Source organism: Spinacia oleracea, chromosome 5, assembly GCF_020520425.1.
Source record: "Spinacia oleracea cultivar Varoflay chromosome 5, BTI_SOV_V1, whole genome shotgun sequence".
NCBI classification, from domain to species: Eukaryota; Viridiplantae; Streptophyta; class Magnoliopsida; order Caryophyllales; family Amaranthaceae; genus Spinacia; species Spinacia oleracea.
Window position 1 is genome coordinate 19,806,192 of NC_079491.1, and position 6,617 is coordinate 19,812,808.

At 34.6% G+C, this 6,617-nt stretch overlaps 1 long non-coding RNA gene across 2 annotated transcripts; it reads left to right on the forward strand.

The window, feature by feature from the left end:
• LOC130461064 (uncharacterized) lies at positions 1-2,750 on the forward strand. Of its 2 annotated transcripts, XR_008921388.1 has the most exons (4): positions 1-571; positions 661-793; positions 1,448-1,512; positions 2,495-2,750. It is a non-coding gene; the product is annotated as an uncharacterized lncRNA (long non-coding RNA). The 2 variants fall into 2 exon arrangements; XR_008921387.1 differs by having other exon boundaries at positions 1-793.
• The last annotated feature ends 3,867 nt before the right edge of the window (positions 2,751-6,617 follow it).

A 6,617-nucleotide genomic window follows, 5' to 3' on the forward strand; every position in this document is an offset into this window, starting at 1 on the left:
ATGAGTGGCACAAGTACTCCTCTAGTAAGAATAAGTTGAAAACTCTTGAAAAATGCGTGACTCTTCGTGTCAAGTTTCGGGACGAAACTTCTTTTAAGAGGGGTAGATTGTAATCCCCCGTAATTTTATACATTTTGTTTATATATTTTAACGTATATTAATATATTTAAATATAATTTGCAGATTTTAGAAATGAATATGTAATTAAAATATAATTATTTTATTTCATTTGGAATACTTTTAATGATTTACGAAATCAAAATGTATTTTCGAATTGTACGTTAAAACGATTTCGAATTACGAAACCACGTTCTATTGAAATTAGAAAACAAGTACTAAATATTTGGATTCACCTAAATTCCTACTCCTAGCCCAATTGGGCATAGCCCAAACCAATAAACCCAACAAATACTCCTTTCTCTCCTCTACTCTTACGTGAAACCAAAAGAAGAAAAAAAAAAGAGAAGCCCTCATTCTTCAATTCACGCACAACTCAGCCATCTCTCCTTCCTCTCCTCCACGCCGTCGCCCTCGCTGTTGCCCAGCCACCGGACCACCACCGCTCCCGCCGGTAAGCCCTGTCCTCTCCTCATCCTCTTTCGATTCTCCCCTTCCCCTCTGTTTGTTTTCGAGCTTCCCTTAATCCTTGCGTTTTCGCAGCAACCCCGTTCGCGCAGCACCACGCACGCAACCCCGGTTCGCACAGCAGCCACCGCACGCAACCACCGTGCCCAGCCCTTGCCGCGAGCCACCACCGTCCGCCGGTCAACCCTCTATCCTCCTTATTGAATTGGTTACTTTCTTAAACCCTAAGTAACTAATTATTTTAAATTAAAATTTGTAATTTAGATTATGTTCTTAAATAAAATTTATAATTTTTATGGTGAATATGATTTTCAGATTTGATGTTGAGATTAAAAACGAATTAATTTTTAGTTTTGAGTAATTAAAATTAAGTTAGGGCTTTATCATGATTTATTAATTTGAATTATGTTTTCTTGAATTAAAGTTATGGGTTTTGTGATTTAAATTATAAATTTAAGATTATATGAATTTTATAATAAAGTTATTAATTTTCAGATTATCTAATTACATTGAAATATTGGTTTTTGATTGTTTAAAGTATGAAATTCAAGGTTTTATAATTATTAATCATGGTAGGTTGAGTATGGATTATTGAATTGGTTGTTTTGGGATACTGGGAACGTAGATTGACCTTGGTGAAGCTTTTAAATGAATTTATATTGCTGAAAATTTAAAGTACGATGTTTGCAAAAAGTTTTCAACGAATTTCAATCACTAGTTCAATAACTATGATGCTAGGAAAGCAAATGTTTAAGTTTTGATATTGGGGAAAGTTCTAAATATGTTTAGGATGCATTTAGAATGCTTTTTTTATGGTTGCCAATGATTAGAAATTGATTGAGATTACTTGTTGGTTGTTTAGGCGGAGAATTCTCTTTAGGCGACTTTTGTAAGTGTTAAAGTGGTCTATCAGTTTGTTTACACAAGGTACGTACATACCTGTGTGCTTGGAATGTGTGCTAATTGTTGAAACCATGTTGAATTGTTGATGAACTTGGTTATGTTAATGTTGTTGATGAACTTAGTCAGGTTGAAATGGCATGTTTGATACTGTTGGATGAACATATTAAACTTTTATTGCATTTGGAGGATTATAACATGTTAGTATGGAAGATTGATGCAAACATGTTTGATTGGGAACACTAGATTATTTAGTATATAATTCAGATCAGTTAATTGTTGTTCCCTTTTAGCTTTTCACTACTTTATGAGGGCGGAGGACCTTATTTAGTAAGTTGAAACCTTATACCCATATTCAGGGGTTGATCAGTATTAAAGAAAAGATTGGAGTTAATTGGAATGAGTCTTGTTTGATGCCTTGTGATCACTTACTCAATTCCAAGATAAAAACAGTTATAAATAAATGTGAGTTGCATGCCTTATGTGATTGTTGAGTCATAACAGGGTGTCAATTTGTAAATCATGTAAAGTGAAACTGAGTAGCAATAGCTTTAGACTGTGCACGTCTAAAGTGACGGACAAACAGGAGTTGGGGTTCATGGTGGTAGCCCATGGCCTTTCATTCGGACCGGATTGATCACCGCGTCCTATTTTCAGTCAAACGTTCCTCGATATCGCAGGTCACTGAGGTTACGGAGTCGCGCCCGTACCTCGTCTAGCTAGAAAACTCGGTCCATTGCCTATTTCAATTAAAATAATATTATTGTTATAAAAGTCTAGTCCAGTCTAGCCTAGTCTAGTTAAGTATGGTCGTCAGATTATCATGCTTTTTCTGCCCTTATTTATGTTCATTAGTGTCATGTTAGGATTGATCGTTTAATAGTATCATGTTAGGATTATTATTGTTTTAGTATGTAATACTCAGCTTTGCTGATTACGTGCTTTGTTTGTGTGTGTTGATCATGGCTATGCCTTATTGATCCTGTGATGACCCATCTTTGGTGAGCAGTCTCTAAGGATCAATAAGCGTTGCCCATCTACAGGTTTGAAGATGATGCATCATTGGGATCGGGATTAGAGAGCTTGTAGTTATATTTGTTTAATTAAGTGATTTAATTTGTTAATTTGGACTTGAAATTTGTCGTACTATTCGTGATTCCTTATTTTCGTTAATTGGTTTTTGAACTTAATATGTAATCGATTATTTATAAACCTAAAAGTTAGTTTTATGTTTTCCGCTGCAAAATTCTGAATAAGCCATTACGTTTTCACACGGGCGATAATACTTCGATAATTCTCTATAGTTATATTTATAAAAGGGTTATTTTAGAAAACGGGAATTGTTGGGGTGTTACAGTTCAGTGGTGATTGGGGCTGAACTTGGTAGGAAGAACTCGTGTTCGATTCCCCGCAACAACAATTGGGAGGGGACTGGAACCTATCCACCCAGAACTCGCCCCGAATCCGGATTAGCCCTAAGGGTAAACCGGGTGCTAACACCAAAAAAAAAAAATTAAATGCTAATATGGTTATTTCACTAAAATATTGAGTGATATATTTTCCATTATTAATATATCGATTTGGCTAAAATATTACCAATTTAGAATAATTATTATTACGTCGTATCTATTATTGCCATAATTTATAAACTAAATTTTGTTTCCATACATAAATAGTTTATAAAAAAAGGAAGAGAATAAAAATAAAATAAAACAAATACACTTTTTTGGGAAAGTGTTTTCGGCGGGAAAATATCGCACCACGAATTGACACGTGTTATTCCTGGTGTCTCTTTTAGTATATAGTAATAGACTAGTTCTTGGTTGTTTTATGAGAATAAAGACCATTAATTGAATTGATGCCTATAATTGATCAGGTACTAAAGTTATTTATGCTTAACTCAATCTAAATTCATGGGAAATTTCCGAACTAAAATTTCTGACCTAAATTTTTCTATTACATACCCAAATCAATTATTGTATTACGTAAATTAAGTTTCAACTATTAAAGTATAAACGAGGGAAGATTATCTATGAAGTTAATTTGGAGAAGAATACTACTCCATATATAGTTTTAGTTGTATAAAGGTGTTTGGGAAAGATGAATTATTATTATTATTATTATTATTATTATTATTATTATTATTATTATTATTATTTTATTTTTATTTTTATTTATATTTTATTTTTATTTTAATATTATTATTATTATTATTATTATTATTATTGTTATTTTATTATAATAAAAAAAATAAAAAAACGTTTACGCAAAGTTGGATGAGAGTCTAGCAACTAGCTGTGCCCTTGACACCCTTATTCAAGGCAAAACACAACTGTTTAAAAATAAAATATCGAATGTTAGCATTGATCGCGTTACTCTGAGTAGCCCGGGTGACCCTAGCTAGACATAAACTCGAGGGCATCACCAAAAGTCGAGAAGGCAAACAAAAACGTTTATTATTATTATTATTATTATTATTATTATTATTATTATTATTATTATTATTATTATTATTATTATTATTATTATTATTAATTCAAATGCTAACAAAGTCAATCAAATGACAAAAAATTTAGTGGGATTATTATTATTATTGAGGTCCCAAAAGGTGAAAAAAATAGTTCAGGTCCTTAAAGGTGAAAAAATCAAAAGGTTAAACCCCAACCTTTGACTTAACTCATTATTTGAATGTTAGTATGGTTAACGGTGAGTTAAACTATGGTTAACTGACCGGAAAATGGAAATGAGGTCCCAAAAGGTGAAAAAAAGAAGTTGAGGTCCTTAAAGGTGAAAAATCCAAAACGTTGGACCCCAACCTTTCCCTTAACTCCAAATAAATCAATTACACAGATGTATGAGCACCATGATTGAATTCACGAGGTTAAAAGTAAAAAACCTATGTAACCTTACTGACATCTCAATCAAAACAATGGAATCAACAGAATCACCCTAATTTTGAGTATTGATTCAAAAATTAAATAAAAACGATTTTAAAAATTAATCATGGTGAAATAAAATCAATTACCTGGATTTGATCGGAGAATGCAACTCTTTGGCATTAGATATTTTATTAAAATAATAAAAAATCAGCAAAAATCCGCTTGAAGTGGGACAAGTACAATGAGGTGGGGATCCTCATTTGTTGAAATGGACTACTGAGCATGCAGTGCTCATTTCACACAGACTGGAGCACCAAAAATTTCCCAAAACAGAAAGTTTCCCACACTTTTTTCCCACCAAAATTTCCCCCAATACAGAAAGTTCCGACCCTATATATATAGGGTAATTTTCCCACAAAATTTACCCTAAAAAGTTTCCCACAAAAAGTCCAAATACTATCAGCTCTACTTAAAGAGGGAATCACCGAAATTTCAGCCTCAATATATTTATACACTTAGCCAAAAAAAATATTCAGGGGACAAATATGGCTTCAGATCAAGAAGAGTATGATTTCCTCGGATTTTTCTGACGATGAAGGAGATGTAGGGGAATACAGTTAAAAACATATTAACGCAGCGGAATAATACCCAAAGCCATGAACCATGTATAAAATACAGATCAAGCAGACTTACGTTTGTAACGTGTTTTCCCTAAATTCAACGTATTACGAACACGAACAAGAACTCCAGATGTCGTTCCTCTATTTGGTTCACCGACACGTTCAGATCCGTCTTGAGATCGATGGCTTAGAAGTCAGTCAAGATATTTTGCCTTTTGGGAAGAACACACTCATGGAGGCAAAGAGAGAATTAGGGTTTCTCTTTTCTCCTAAGGTTGTGTGAATAATCTGAATTGTATGTGAGGGAAAAGTGTAATTAGGTGATTAGAATAACCTAGTAGTCATAATAAGCAAGCCAACCAAGTTGGTAGGCCAAGCCCACACGTAAAGCAAGTAGCAGGTGCGCACAGCTGGGCCGTGGGCCGCGTGCCGCTGCTGCTCCTTTCTCCTCTGGTCCGCGCGCACAGCCAAGGCCTTTGGGCCAGCGCTGCATTGTTATGCGTGTTGCGCCCATGGGCCTTGCGCTTGTGCGCTCCGGCTCGTGGGTTGCTTTCGTGTTGCGGTTAAATTATCGTTCGACAATTTATTTATTGTTTCGTACTTGACGATCCAATGTCGTACGATACGATTATTCGTCTCGCCTAGCTTACGAATATATGCAATACGATATACGATTTCACGATCCAATGTTTAATCATATAATTATGTTTTCCGAACTAATTTCCCGAAAAGCTATTAAATGAATTTCCGATTCATTTAATCTGGTGATCTGTTACATGCCAATGGTGTAACCTTATAGGTTTAGTCAAGAGTAAGTTGTGAGCCTAATATAGATTAGAACTCACTGATCGGAAACATTGCTCCAGCCAGCTGTTCCGATCACTTGATCTCACTGAATTAATTGTTTGTAATTAATCCGCACCTTGGTATTGGACTAATGCACCTTGGGTGAAGGACATATTTCCTTCAGTCTCCCACTTGTCATTCAGACAAGTGTTCATTCCCATTCCTTTGTCTCTTAGTGTTACTTACTGAACATAAGGTAAGATCCAAGCCATCCTTATTTGGTCCAGAAGTGTTTCTCGAATTACTAAGTTCAACTTAAACTTTTACAGAAGGTCAAGCCTTAACCATTCTGAGCACGGCCATGCATTTTCACAGTATCTAACTCTTCGAGAGGCCTTGTACAACAACAACACCATATCCTTCTTGTAACTTATGAACAACTTACTTTGATTCATAATACACTCAATAACTTCTTTTATATTCTCCTTTTACGGTGCGACGTTTAGCGAGCATCAAAGCGAACTAATTCTCAAACAAGCATCCATAACTACTCAGGTTCTGAGGAATAGGTTCCAATCACCATTAATGAGAACTACTTATGACATGACTTTAATCTCTTAAAGTGTTCTCATAGTCAATCCGATACAAGATCCAATAAGTATCTATGCAAATGATTTCTGACATCCAGTCCATCTAGTTCAATAAACTGAACTATAAATCAACTTGCAATTTAATCTTCATTAGTCATTGGTCGTCCAACCTTTCAATGACCTGGATTAGGGATCCTTTTGTGATTCAATATTCAAGTTCACTTATGGGTGTTTCTTTGTCAAAGAATCCATCTTGA